This window comes from Zingiber officinale, chromosome 4B (assembly GCF_018446385.1).
Source record: "Zingiber officinale cultivar Zhangliang chromosome 4B, Zo_v1.1, whole genome shotgun sequence".
NCBI lineage: Eukaryota > Viridiplantae > Streptophyta > Magnoliopsida > Zingiberales > Zingiberaceae > Zingiber > Zingiber officinale.
The window spans coordinates 121,492,777-121,508,651 of NC_055993.1; the positions used below are offsets into that span (position 1 = coordinate 121,492,777).

Here is a 15,875-nt window from a genome sequence, read left to right on the forward strand (position 1 = left end):
CATTGTCTTGCTTGTATCAATTAGATCTTGAATGATTAATGGTGATTTGTGCTTAATTCTCATTCTTGATTGATTGTTTGGATTTCTTGTGGACTTTGTAAAGATAAATTCTCACTCGATCATCCGAGGGATCCACGTGACAGGTGCAAGCCCGTGTAAGGACGTTTGAGAGATAATCTTGAAGAGGAAATAGGAATATTCAAGAGAGTAGGATGGATCTTGTGATTAGGTTCTTGTATCTTGATAGATTAATAAGTTGTGGACTTCTATGTTGATATCCGAGGAAGGCATAGTAATAGGTGCGCTTCTGTGTAAGGACAACGTAGGTTCACGTCTAATTGATCATATTTAGATACATTTCTCAGTCCTTAGCCGGCTATCTATTGCAAGAGAGGACCGACAACTTTCTACAAGTGTTTGGCAATTGAAGGATAAGAATTGGTGAACCATTTACATTTAAGAAATCTTACAAAGAAACCGAAACTCCTAGAATCTCTCTTTATCATAACCCAAAACACTAAACTCTTGTTTGTTGATCTTTAATATTAGATTTGTTTACCTTCACTTTGCATTTGAAACAATTGGATAGTTGTTTAGCTAATTCGCATTGAGACATTTCTAGTGCTTATTCCAGTCCCTGTGGATACGATAATATTTTATATTACTTGCGACATTTCCGTACACTTGCGGGACGTAACAAGTTTTTGGCGCCGTTGCCGGGGACTGCACTATAACATTAGGAATTAATTATCAATTGAGTTAGACTAAACATAACATTTGTTTTCCTTTCATATTGCATAGTTGTAACTAATCATTAGATTTCTGTTTTTACTTTCTTGTATAACTTTTACTTCTTGTTAATTCTTTTTGTACAAATTCAATTCTGCATTTTTGATTCTTTATTTTTCTTTTTCTGTTGAATTGTCATTTGCTATCTTGTTCTTGTGTATGCGAAGATCTAACTTTGCAGGGGAATTCTTTCCTTTTGACCCTGAGATTGACAGAACTTTTCATAAAAGAAGAATTCTGCAAAGGCAAATTGAAGAACAGGAACATTTGAACATGGCGAATAGACCACTCAAGGATTATGCAGCACCTTATACAAGAGGTTTTCGATCTAGTATTTCAAGACCTTCAGTGGAAGCTAATAACTTTGAGATCAAACCCGCAATTATATCTATGGTGCAACAGAACTAATTTGGTGGAGGACCTCATGAAGACCCCAATCAACACTTAGAGGTCTTTTATGAAATATGTGGGACCATGAAAATGAATGGAGTTCCTTCAGAAGCAGTTAGATTATTATTATTTGGGTTTTCTTTAAGAGATAGGGCAAAGCAATGGCTGAATTCTTTGGCCCCTAATAGCATCACCACTTGGGAGCAGTGTGAGCAACAGTTTCTTGAAAAATTCTATCCACCAAGCAAAACAGCTCATATGAGGAATTTAATTGCAAGCTTCAAGCAAACTGACTCAGAATCTCTTTTTGAAGCATGGGATAGATATAATAGTATGCTCAGACAATGCCCACATCATGGGTTGGAAAGATGGTTAGTGTTGCACACTTTTTATAATGGTATCAACTATCATACCAAAGTGTCCCTTGATTCAGCTGCTGGAGGGGCACTTATGAATAAAAGTTTAGATGAAGCTGAAGAAATTATTGACAGTGTAGCACAAAATCATCATCAATGGGCAAATGAAAGAAGTGGTGGCTATTCTTCTATAAACCCAACAATTAAAGCATCAGGGAAGTTTGATGTAGATGCAGTCACTCTTTTGTCTGCAAAATTGGACGCTCTTACAAAGAAATTTGAGAATATGGGGACTAGTGCTAATATGGTCAATGCTATTAGTACATCTTGTGAAGTATGTGGGAGTTCAGAGCACTCAAATGACTCATGTCCATTGGGAGCTATCACTGCACAAATCAATCAACTGGAACAATGTGATGCAATCATGAGTTACAATCAAAGGCAGAACAACCCATACTCAAATACTTATAACCCTGGATGGAAGAGTCATCCCAATTTTTCTTACAGAAATAATCAAGATCAAGGACCATCTATGGGGGCAAGACCAAATTTTCAAGCTGGGCAACAAAATTTTCAACATCTATCTTCTCAAGGCTTACCAAAGTCAAATATTGAAAAGATGCTTGAAGAAATTATCTCAAGTCAGAATGAAATGAAGCAAGATTTAGCAAAGCTCATTCAGAGAATGGATAATTCTGAAAAGCATCAAAAGATTCAGGATAGTCAAATTGCCCAACTAGCTTCCTCATCATCCAAAGCACCAGGACAACTTCCAGGAAAACCTGATGTGAATCCTATGGAGCATTGCAATAGAATTGAGCTTAAGAGCGGACGGACCTTGGGAGACTCCCAAGTGACTGCTCCAAAAGGGATACAAAAAGAAGAAGAGCTCTCTCCTCTTATACCAAATCAGATTCAAGCTAATGAGGAGAGTATCATTGAGGTTGAAGAGACTCTTCCACTGAACCATCAGAGCAAAGCTGTCCCTTTTCCTCAGAGACTTACAATGCTCAAGAAAGATGAAGAATTTGGCAAGTTTTTAGAAAAAGTTCAGGAAATTTGTGTAGAGGTACCTCTTATTGATGCTATTCTTCAAATGCCTAGATTTGCCAAATTCCTGAAGGATCTCATGTCAAACAAGAGAAGAAGAGGAGAGGTTGAGACCATTGCGCTTAGTGAGGAATGTAGTGCTATTTTGGAGAAGAACACTTCCCCAAAACTAAAGGACCCAGGGAGCTTTTATATTCCTTGCAACATAGGAAAAGAATTTTTTGAAAAAGCTTTTTGTGATTTGGGGGCAAGTGTTAGCCTCATTTCCTATTCAATTTGTAATAAATTAGGTCTCAAAAACATTAAACTTACTGCTATGGCACTTCAACTTGCCGATCATTCCTGCAGGTACCCTTTGGGTATTATAGAAGATGTGCCAGTAGAGATGGATGGGAATGCTATTCCCACAGATTTTGTCGTGTTGGACATGGAAGAGGACCCCAGGATTCCTATCATATTAGGAAGATCTTTCCTTGCTACAGCTGGAGCTATAATTGATGTCAAAAATCATAAGCTTTCTTTGGTAATTGGTAAGGAAAGGTTGGAATATGATTTATCTAATATCTCTAACCATGTCTCGTCTCTTTTAAATGCTTGTAGCAGGACAAGCATTTATAAACTTGAGGAATAGAATTTCCATCCTCATAGAAGGCCACCAAACGAAGGAGACAATGTGGTGGAAGATGTTGGGAGAAGATCTCCCAACAAAAACGAAAAGTATATCTGTCCTCCAAGGGCGAGGAAAAGAAGTGAATGATCAAGTTTGGTCGAGCTAAAGACCTTAAACAAGCGCTTCTTGGGAGGGAACCCAAGGGTTCTTTTAGTTAGTTTTGATTTGTATTTTAATTTCTTTTAGTTTGATGCATTCTTTTGATTTTGTTTTCAGGTTAGGTGCAAAACAGAGCCCGGCCGTGTGCTATACACGGTGCTTGGGCCGTGTCATCCAGACACGGCCGTGTAGGATCTCCCAAGGAGAAAAAGGTCTAGGCCGTGTCCCAAACACGGCCATGAAAAGAATTCCGAGAAGAAAGATGGAGAGGTCGTGTCCCAGACACGGCCGTGCGAAGAATCCAGAGAAGGAAGAGGGGGAGGCCGTGTGGATCTGCACGGCCCGTGTAGGAGAGTTATTAAAGTCTTCTTTCTACCTTACACGGCCAGATCTTGGCCGTGTTCCGCACACCCCCAACTCTCCAAAACATCTCTTTCTCTCCCAATCTCTTAAAAACTCCTCTCTAATCTCTCAAGATCTCTTAGATCCGGATTCTCCTCCTCTCTAAGACTTGGACTTTTTGTTCTCCTAACCTAAGATCTTTGCTCTTTGAAGTTTTGTTCTTTGAGTTCCATTTTTCCAACCCTAGATAATTCTTCCCCTATCTAAACTCATCAAGATGTCCAACATTTTGAAGAAACTTCGCAAAGGAGGTGGTGGATCCAGTGGAGACAAAGAGAAGGAGCCATCAAGGGACAAAGGAAAACAACCAGTGAAGGGCAAAGGCAAAAGGACTTCACGCAATGAAGGTAATGACAATTAATTCAATATTGTGTTTAGAAATGATGATCAAGTAACTAGATTTGCAATTCTTGTCAATAGAAAGATAGTGTGTACTAGATATATGGACCCAACTGTTCTTGATATGCTTGGAATTAGGGAAGATGTAGATTTGATGATTGGGTTTTTGGATTGGAGTGATATTATGTACACACATTTGCCTACATATGCTCGTCTTGCTTTGGAATTTTTAAGTTCATTGGATGTCCATTTTACTAATGAAGATGATTATTTTGGAAAAATCTCATTTAGACTAATGAATCAAGAATTTCTATGGGCATTTAGTGACTTTAATTCTTGTTTTGGATTAACCACCGGTAGCCCTCGTAGGTTTGATCCAAGGTTTAATTGGAATCATTTTTGGAATGCAATAACTGGGTTAGATCAACCTTATGAGCCTTCAAGAGCTAAGGCCTCCCATATGCAAAACCCCATCTTTAGGTATCTACATAGAGTCATGAGTAAAACTATTTTTGGTAGGGGAGAGAGTGATGGGGTGGTTAAAAAGATAGAGATTTATGCTTTATGGGCTATGCTTTATAAGGTTGAATTTGATTCTGGTTTTCATTTTGTTCAAACCTTATTAAGATCTGCTAGAGCATCATCGGGATCAATTGTTTTTGGTGGTTTGATTATCCGAATAGCTTATAATTTAAATCTTGATGTTGATGGGTTGGAAATAATTCATGGTAATGACATGATTGACATTGATGCATGTCTTGCTATGAAAATGATCGTTCGGGATGAGAATGGTTTCGCGTTTCCTAGGAGGAGTGGTTCTCCTTTACCCGTTCCTTTTCCTGAACGAACTACTATTCTTAACCCGGCTAATTGGGTAATTTCTGAGTTAGATTTTGAGGATAACCCTTCTATACCTGGAGACACTGAGCCACATCATGAGCCCTCGTCATCTGGACACCCGCAGCCTTCTAGTTTTATGGAGCCTGCTAGGCATTCTTTTGCATATGGCACGGGATCTTCTAGGTTTGATTTTTCATATTTTCGTACATCTCTAGAATCACTTCATGAGAAGCAAGATGCCCAACGAAAAATGTTGGAGGGGCGCTTCTCTTTATCTGATGATTAGTTTAGGGAGGTACAAAATCATTTTCAGTTTACGAGGGATTTTCAAGGTCAAGTGGCTGAGTTTGTGCAGGATTATGATACTGATCAGGCTAGGATGAGAGATTTTATGCAGAGCATGATGCTTACTAGCCAACAAGTAGATGCTTTATATGAGTATCATAGATCCTTGGGTGAGATTCTAGGTTTTCCTAGTTTTCCTATTGGCCAACCACGTCGTAGACCTCCTTTCCCTCGTCCACCTCCACCTCCTCCACCATATTGATTTCATCGGGACGATGAAAAGTTTAAGTCTGGGGGGGTGTCATGTACTGTTTAGTTTGGTTTTCAGTTTTTGTTAGTTTTTCATGTTGGTTCTTATTTTCATTGCTTGTTGCTTTATTTTGCTTGTTTTTGAAATAATCATGGCAAAAAAAAATTTTTTTTTTTGAGAACATCAAATCTTCACTTATATGCTTTCTTGGATTCAAGTGAAATGTTAGCACGATTATTGTCTTGATTCATGATGTTCGAATGATGCTAGTAGTAAACTTTGTGTAGTTCTTTTTTTCTATCTTGGGAAGCATTAATAAGCTAAGAATCTTATGGTGATGAGTTTTAGTTTTGGTTCAACCTTAAGGATTTTATCTTCACTACACTTGTGCTTGACGCTTGAATAGTTGATGTCATTGAAATAGTGATGATTCATCTTGTTTGCTTAGTACTTGATTTCCATGGTGATTTCTCAACTTTCATTTTGGTTACTGGATGAGGCTCAAATCATTAAAGCTCATTTGGAAAAATCAAAATATCCCAACATGTGTGCTAAAAGTACATTTGTGAATAAGTTTTGCACAATGCAAACACTTATAAAAAAAAAAAATAAGGCATATAAAAAACAGTTGTCATGAGTGGAATCTAGCAAGTCACCCCTTTGAGACCGAGTTAGGTTACTGGGGAAATGACTGTTTAGCTTCTCTTGAGATTGAGCACACCTTTGAGACCTTGGGTTAGTTGAGAAATATGAACCAAGTGAATGGTAAGTAAGTGCCTATCACTGGTTACTTGTCTTTCACTGGAAACACTAGGAATTCAAATTTGATGACGACTTGACTAGGACATGGATTGAAACTTGAAGGGTGTTGAGTTACTTTTACACTGTGCACAAGATTCTTATGCTTGAACCATACTTTACTTGTTTCCATGATCACGCTTGTTAATGAAACTTTTTGATAGAGTTAGGAAAGTGCACTAGGTTTTATGAATGTGTTGTAGAACATATGAATTTAGACTGCAGCATTTTGCTTGAGGACAAGCAAAGGTTTAAGTCTGGGGGTGTGATGTGCGTAGATTATATACTCTTTTATGCATATTTTTACGCACATTTACATACTTTGAGCATGCTTGATCTATGCACTTTTATACTTCCAGCTTTCCTTTTAGCATATTTACTCTTTTGGTTGGAGATCTGCTTTTGTGCATTTTCCGTACACGGAGTCGAAATTGGTGAAGATTATCGTCCTCGGGCAAGCTTAGAAGGAATTGAAGGGAGAGAGCATCAGGTCGTGTACCACACACGCCCGTGTAGTTTTAACAGGAAGGGAAGAGGACATGGCCGTGTGAATCTCACACGGCCGTGTCTTGATTTGAAGAAATTAGAGCAGATGCCTTACATGGCCGTGTAGATCTACACGGCCATGTGAGGTTTCCAGGCAAGAAGGTGGTGGCCGTGTGCACCACAGCGGTGTAGCATTTCAAAAGAAGGGTCTGGCCGTGTGAGTGCAGTAGTGCAGCTGGCGAGAGAAGGCTGGACATGGCGTGTGAATCTCACAGGCCGTGTCATGGGGCGTGTGGCCCGATTTCCTCCTCTATTTAAACCCTCCTTCATGAATTGAAGGATCTCTCCCCTTTGGGAGAAGGCTAGATTTGGTGGTATCCTCCCATTCTTGGGAGGATTTCGGGGTGATTCGAGGGAGTTCTTGATGATTTCGACTCGCGAGGATTGGATCCGAAGACGAGGCTTCTTCGTAGATAAGTTTTCTCTTTCCCCCTTTTCTTGGTTTCTTGGATTGGGGATTTAAAAAATGCTTGTAATCTTTATTTCTTCTGGTATTCTTCCTCGATTCATGGAGTAGATCTTGTATTCTAGGATTAAGGGAGTATTTGTATGATGGATTGATGTAATCTCTTATGGATTTACCAATTTCTTGTTTCAATGACATTGTCTTGCTTGTATCAATTAGATCTTGAATGATTAATGGTGATTTGTGCTTAATTCTCATTCTTGATTGATTGTTTAGATTTCTTGTGGACTTTGTAAAGATAAACTCTCACTCGATCATCCGAGGGATCCACGTGACAGGTGCAAGCCCGTGTAAGGACGTTTGAGAGATAATCTTGAAGAGGAAATAGGAATATTCAAGAGAGTAGGATGGATCTTGTGATTAGTTTCTTGTATCTTGATAGATTAATAAGTTGTGGGCTTCTATGTTGATATCCGAGGAAGGCATAGTAATAGGTGCGCTTCTGTGTAAGGACAACGTAGGTTCACGTCTAATTGATCATATTTAGATACATTTCTCAGTCCTTAGCCGGTTATCTATTGCAAGAGAGAACCGGCAACTTTCTACAAGTGTTTGGCAATTGAGGGATAAGAATTGGTGAACCATTTACATTCAAGAAATCTTACAAAGAAACCGAAACTCCTAGAATCTCCCTTTATCATAACCCAAAACACTAAACTCTTGTTTGTTGATCTTTAATATTAGATTTGTTTACCTTCACTTTGCATTTGAAACAAATGGATAGTTGTTTAGCTAATTCGCATTGAGACATTTCTAATGCTTATTCCAGTCCCTGTGGATACGATAATCTTTTATATTACTTGCGACATTTCCGTACACTTGTGGGACGTAACAACCGAAGGTTGCACCCACAATCTCCCAAGTTTGTATTCTTGTCAAACATCAAGATACAACTTTTCTATTCTCGTCAAACATCAAAATACAACTCGAGTCAGGTCAACTCGAGTCGGGTCAACCAGGTCAACCTTGACCTAAGGTTGCACCAACAATCTCCTCCTTTTTGATGTTTGACAAAAACCATAATCAAGTTAGGTTAACCCGATAACCTAACTTAGGTTTTCCAATAGTTCTCCAATCAATGTTCTTCAAGTTAGGTTAACCCGATAACCTAACTTAGGTTTTCCAATAGTTCTCCAATCAATGTTCTTCCTTGAACATTCTCCCCAAACTCCAATGTTATTCCTTGAACATTCTCTAGACATTCTCTCCCTTTTTGACACACATCAAAAAGAGTGAATCAAGGTCAAGAGTTTCTTCCTAATGAAAGTCCCATACCTTTCATTGAAACCCTTAATTTCCCCCTTAATACTAAAGACAATAATCAACTTAGTGATAATCCCATATCACTCATCCTCAGAAATCGAGTAAAAACTCCCCCTAAGGGTCAACTCCCCCTTGACCATTAGGTAAAACTCCCCCTAAAGGTCAACTCCTCCTTGACCATTGCACCAACAATGTCTTGGAGAGTTTCAACCCTTTAGAAATCTAAAACACAATTTCCACAGCTGAAATTTCAGACAATCAGTCGAAAATCAGCATTTTGGCACGCTTTGATCGGTCACCAGTCCGATCAGACTTCCCTGGATCGGTCCAGTGACCGATCCACACTACTCTGGACCGATCAGGCTCTTCTTTGATCGGTCCACAACTCTCTGATAAGAGTTCTGAATTTTTTTCCTCCCGAAATTCAGAAACCCCTAAAAGATTACAGAAAATTCCAAAAATTGTAAAATTTTGAGGATACATTCCTCATAACATATATTATCATGGAAAAATAGTTTTCTATGAAAATAACTTCCATTTTTAACTCTTGATACAAAGTTTGAAAAACTTTGAAATAGCTCAAGGTTAATCTATCTTTGTATCAACTTGCTCAATGATGAATGCTATCACTAGAAAAGCTTCATCAAGGTTTTTCAAATCAATTTTGAAATGATCTTAAACCATTCAATTTACGACCACAATCTTAGGGCTAAATGTACATGACTTGTACACAAGCTTTCCCTATGATCCTCAATTACGAATTAGGCTCATCTAGGTACAAGAACTATGCACCTTGATCCTAACTCATAATCCTAATATCTCACACACATCTAAGGTGTATCAAACACATCCAAGTCAATTTTGATGTGAGATATGGGTTTAGGTCATCTTAAGCTAAGTTCTCATGTATTTTCTAAACAACAATTTGATCTCCATATCAAATTGTGTTTTTATCCTTAAATCAAATTAATTGATCATAAATGCAAGAGATGATGACATGGCATAAAATAATATCATAAGTGGAAACATGTGCCAATGTCATGATGTCATGTCATCAAGTATGAAACTTAACTAAGGCATGACATATAACTAACCTAAGCATTATCATGACATTTCAAATGATAAAATAAATATGATGTCATGACATGGCATATTGTTGGTGCGGGAAGCATCCGACGATCGAACTCGTGTTTTGATAACGGCAAAGAATTCAAAGTTAAGAATGCTTTTTAGTCTAACAAGTCTACTTGAGGATTTCAGGAAAGTCCTAGCTGCAGTTAGGCAAAGGGAAACCCCTAGGGGGCGGTAACCCTAGGTCATAGGGGGTGGTAACCCTATGTGGAAAGTCTTGGCAGGTCGAGGGCTTCAGGCAAAAGTCCTAGGGGGTGGTAACCCTAGGTGAAAAGTCCTGGTGTCGCGAACCAGGTGAAAGACTGGACTAGCCGGGGAAGCGGATGTCCAGCAGAAAGTCCGGAAGCATCGAGTGCTGAGCGAAAGTCCAGTCGATCTGGAGGATCGACTGGCAACAGGTAAATCTCCTGAGTGGAGTAGGTGAGGACGCGTTCCCCGCAGAGGGAACAGTAGGCGTCGGGTCGACCTAGGGTTTCCGGTCGGAATTCCAAAGTCAGACTCGGACAGTCCGAATACTGTCAATTATTACTCATTATGTTTTATCAGATTCTAACACTGTCTTGCAGGGTATTTTGCTCGGACTAACCTTTGTTTGCAGGTGAGGAGCCTGCTGGAAAAAGGCTGTCCGGGCGCCCGGGACCAAACTTTATCCCTGCCGCGACTTCGCCACGTGGATCATCCCAGTTGGTTGGCCACGTCACACTCCAGGCGCCCGGAACCGCATATAAAAGGAGGGTTGAGGTGCAGCTTCAAGGACAACAATCATCTAAGCAATCTCCTTGCGACAAGCTGCTAACGACTCAATCCAGAAGTGCTGCAACGACACCCTGACAACCCGGAGCTTCGGATTTAATCTTTTTGTTGTCGGTATAATCCTTTTACAGCTTTGAATTGTAATTAGTTTGTAATACTCTTAACGAACTTATAGTTGTTGCCCACCGAAAGCGATCAAGGATCGCGAGCCTTCGAGTAGGAGTCATCACAGGCTCCGAACGAAGTAAATCCACTGTGTTCATCTGTTTGTGTTTCTTTTATTTCCGCTGCGTTTTTTACTCGAGTGTTTTACGATTTCGATAATCGAACGAAATAGCCACGAGCGCTACCCTCTAGCGCTTCTCGATCCAACAATTGGTATCGGAGCGGGGTAGTCTTGAATCGGTGCAACCACTATTCAAGACAAGTTTTTCGTGGTTTTGTTGGAGTCGATTAGAATTTAGCCTCATAGCTATATTCTAATCTCTTTTACGAATCGATTTTGCTCAAAGTGGTCAATACCACTTGAGCTGTTATTTTCCTTCCTCCCATTACTAATCCAAGACTTAGTCTTGGAATAGATCTTATTGTTTGTTTTTTAGATCTAAATGGCCCAACAAGAAGGATTTAGCACGTTCGTCCCCATTATTTTCCGGAGAAGACTTGGATATTGGAAGGCGAATGGAAATTATCTAAAGATCGATTCGACACACGGATGATCGTGAAAAGCAGTTGCAACTACCAGCTGATACAGACGGCAAGCCTACATCCTGTGAGCGGGAGCCGGCATTTATCAAAAGGTGGAAGCCGAAGCCACCTGCACAATCCGTGCGGCCTTACCAAAGAAGAGCTCAGAGTCGGTCCATTCTCCTCAGCAAAGGAACTATGGGAACCGTCGAACTACGAGGGCACCTCGAAACCAAGGTGAGTAAGCGTGATTTGTTACTAAATAAACTATATAATTTGAAAATGCAGGAAGGCGAGACGGCAAGTTCTTTGCACGCCCGAATTCAAGATATTCTGAATTCTCTACATGGAATCGGACAGAAGGTAGAAAACAGAGATATAATAAGGTATGCCCTTAACTCATTCCCTAGGAGTACACTATGGGCATCAATGGTAGATGCCTATAAAGTCTCTAAGGATTTGTCCTCCTTGAAATTAGACGAATTATTTAGCGAATTCGAACTCCATGAACAAACTAATGCACAGCCATCCGAGAAAGGGATTGCTTTGGTTGCAGGAACGAATCGGACAAGGGAATCAAGAGGACGGTGAAAAATTGAATCGGAATCAGAAGATGAACCTGACTCAGAAGATTCAGAAGATGAACTGACCAGCGAACTTGTGAATCTCGTAAAGAAGCTCTACAAGAAGAAGAAGGGCTTCAACAAGAAAGATCTAAAGAATGCAGTTCAATCCAAGGAGGCTCAACAGAACTCAAAGACAAAGTTCGAAGTCACTTGCTACGGGTGCAACCAAAAGGGGCATATAAAAGCCAAGAATCAAAGAAGAAAGAAGCAAAGAAGAAGGAAAGTCCTAAAGGCAACACGGGACGAATCTTCTTGGAGGACGAAGACGACGAACTCGACCAAACGAGTTTACTCGCATTGATGGCCCGGGACCGATCAGTGAATCCGAGAGCGAGTGAAGCCGACTCCGAGCAAAACCACGGATCCGCATCCGTTTCCGAAGGGCCGAACTCATTGTAAGTATTCCTAGGCTTAATAATTTAGTCAATTATTTACTTCGCAAATTAGCCAAGTCAAATTTGAAAATTAAGTCCTTTTAAAAGAAGTAACCATTCTTAAAGGAGCAACTAACTCAAAATCTTTAACTGAAGATTCAACTCAAGTACAACAACTTGAGAAAGAAAATTCAAATCTGAAAAATCAGTTAAATGATTTAAAAATTACCTTAGAAAAGTTCTCTCTGGGTTCCAAGAATTTGGATCTAATTCTTGGGACACAAAGAGCCGTCTACAATAAGACTGGGCTAGGATATAAAAGTAAAAAGAAATATAAATCATATTTATCCTTAATAAACAAACAAAGTAGTAAATCAGTCCAAGCATGGGTCCCAAGTCCAAATTGATAAATCAAAGTGGACTTGGCCAATACTGGATTCCGAAGGATCAAATATATTTCCTCGACAGACCATATCGAGGCTGTGATCCAGGGAAAGCTAAAATGAAAACAATTCAAATTCGAAATTAAATTAAAAATCTAAAATCAAATTCAAAATTCGAAATTAAAAAATTAACATCAAATTCAAAATTCGAAATTAAATTAAAAATCTAAAATCAAATTCGAAATTCGAAATTAAAAAATTAACATCAAATTCAAATTCGAAATTAAATTAAAAATCTAAAATCAAATTCTAAATTCAAAATTCAAAATTAAACAAATCAAAATTATAAATGAAAAATAGAAGGAGGGTCCAAACTAGCTGACACCTCAAACTGAACTACCCGACAGGGTAACTGAACCTAATTTACTCGGAATGGGTAAAACAAGAATGGATTACCTGGCAGGGTATTTAAGGCTAGATTAAAACGGGATAAGTTTAACTTGAACCACAGTACTGGTGAAGTTTTTGGATGATAGTACGTTAGGGAAACTTGGGCATTGCATGTCTAGGAAGATATGGCTTCGACCTGGTGCATTTGGCCAAGTGGAACTGACTGAAGCTACCCTTAAATGGATCCTAACTAGTTAGACCAAGTTTTAGTATTAAGTTCAATGAATAGAACTATTTGGAAAACCTCGAAGGCATGGTTACTTTAATGAGCTCCTTGTGACTCACCATAGCCCAGAAGTTTATCCAAAGAATGCTTACTTTTTGAATCCAAAGCTAAACTTGAATCTAACACAAGACTAAACAAAACCCTTAAATTGAACCTCAATTCATCTCACAAAAACTATAGGATTCCCTGATTGAGAAATTAGATCGGGTGAGATGACTAAGTAATTTCAAAATTATTTTAAAAACTTAAATTTCAAAATTATTTTAAAAACTTAAATTTCAAAATTATTTTAAAAAACTTAAATTTCAAAATTATTTTAAAAACTTAAATTTCAAAACTATTTTAAAAACTTAAATTTAAAAATTATTTTAAAAACTTAAATTTCAAAATTATTTTAAAAAACTTAAATTTCAAAACTATTTAAAAAACTTAAATTTCAAAATTATTTTAAAAACTTAAATTTCAAAACTATTTAAAACTTAAATTTCAAAACTATTTAAAACTTAAATTTCAAAATTATTTAAAACTTAAATTTAAAAATTATTTAAAAACTTAAATTTCAAAATTATTTTTAAAAACTTAAATTTCAAAATTATTTTAAAATCAATTTCAAAATTATTTAAAAATCTTTTCAATTTCAAAATTATTTAAAAATCTTTTCAAAAATCAATTTCAAAAATCTTTTCAAAAATCAATTTCAAAATTACTTAAAAAACTTTTCAAAGATCAATTTCAAAATTACTTAAAAAACTTTTTCAAAGATCAATCTCAAAATTACTTAAAAATCTTTTCAAAATTAATTTCAAAGTTATTTAAAAATCTTTTCAAAAATCAATTTCAAAAATTTTTCAAACTCAATTTCAAAATTTGAATTAATTCTCAAGTAAAGATGGTTAAGAATCAAGTTTATTTAAGCATCTTTAATCATACTTGAATTAAGATTAAATTAAAAAAGTAAAGCATTAATAAAAATTATATATACCACGGTCAAAAACCGGGGGCAGGCGCCCCCGGTATTCAGATCCCGGGCGCCCGCAGCGATCCCGAGCGCCCCGCCTCACACGACCCCGGGCGCCCGGAACACGTCCGGGCGCCCGGAACCCCTTATATATAGGGGGCAGCAGGCGCCCCCTACCCTTGCACTCAAATCTTCCTCCTTAAGCTTCCTAGCTTATTTGCGAAGATTTTGAAAATTAAAATTTTCCGCGGTTGATCCAGAGTCGTAACTCAACCGAGGTCGTCAGTTCTAAAATTTATTACAATGGCTCATCGGTAAAATTTTTATCCCCTCCTAAACTTTCTTTCTTATAATTTTTCTTCTTAGTGTAATGTTAGTTTGAAATTTAGGAAGCGTACTAAATCTGGTGCTGGGCCCTCTACCCCTAGCATTGACCCTAGGTTTCCCACCGAAGAACTTAGGAGTAAGTTTATGTCAACAAATTACATGGCCATTAGAACCAAATGTATAGACAGATCTTTCTTTTTACGCTCTTGTATTCCAGTCTCCGAGACTATAAACCACTATAGGCTGCGAAACCTAGTTGAGTGCGCCAGCGCAGTAAACATAAGTCTATGTGCCGAATTTTACAACAACCTAGTGAAAGTAGACGACTACTCCTATACCACTAGGGCAGCTGGCACGGATATCACATTATCTCCCACCACCATTCGTGAGTTTCTAGGGTTACGAGAGTCACCATGCACCTTTTTATGCTACCCTCCTAGGGAGCTATCTTTTGGAGATCCCTACTCACATATTACCCTTGATACGATCTATTCGTCCTTCTTTGAGGACCAGCGTGATCCCACTGAGACCCAGTTTAGGTCACTTAACCTTAGAATTCAGGACTACGCCCTTTATAGGGTTCTAGTACTTTGTATTCTACCGCTTACCACTCACGACATTGCGGTGATGCGTCCATTTCACTCCTTCCTGCTCTATGCCCTGTGTCAGAGGTTAGATATAGACATCAGTCTTCACATCTTTTCCACTATTATTTATGCAGCTGGATTCGTGACCAGCAGACGAGTACATATGCCTTATTGTCTGACAGCTTACATGGCCTCATTACACATTGACGTCACCAGAGGTGACATCCGCTACATGACCGAGTTTGACATCATAGGAGCTAGGAACTTTTCCCTAGCAAATATCCATATAGACGATGAGGGTACCATGTCCTGGCGTAGGGGGGCACAGCACCAGCAGGCGGAGGAGGCAGAGCATGATGAGTTCATGTTGGCACTATTTCCTGAGGAGGCTGCTCCTGCCCCACCACCTCCTCGAGCACCACACCCAGCTCCCCGCACTCTCGCTGATCGAGTCTCCGGACTAGAGAGGACTATGTCGAGTCTCCGGCACGAGAACTCCGAGTTTCATCAATCCATGCGACGAGAGGTCTCTAATCTTCGACGAGAGGTTCGACAGGAGGTCTCCGACTTACGACGAGACGTACGACAGGAGCTCTCCGACTTGCGCCGAGATCTACGAGAGGACGACCGAGCTCGTCACACTGAGATCCTGACACTACTCCGGTCGCTGGGTTCCGGACCACCTCCCTCATCATCTCAGTAGTTCCTACTGTTGCTCTATTATGACTCTAGTACAGCTTGTAGCAGCTCTATTATGACTCTTGTATTTATATCAACTTTTTAGTCTAATGGACAGTTTCACTTCAGGCTTGATTAACTATACCTTAACC

General features: G+C 38.9%; 1 non-coding gene across 1 annotated transcript; it reads right to left on the reverse strand.

Annotated features, from left to right (window-relative positions):
• Nucleotides 1–1,435: 1,435 nt before the first annotated feature.
• On the reverse strand, nt 1,436–1,541 carry LOC121978928. The gene has a single exon (XR_006111250.1). It is a non-coding gene; the product is annotated as a small nucleolar RNA R71 (small nucleolar RNA).
• Between the last annotated feature and the right edge of the window lie 14,334 nt (nt 1,542–15,875).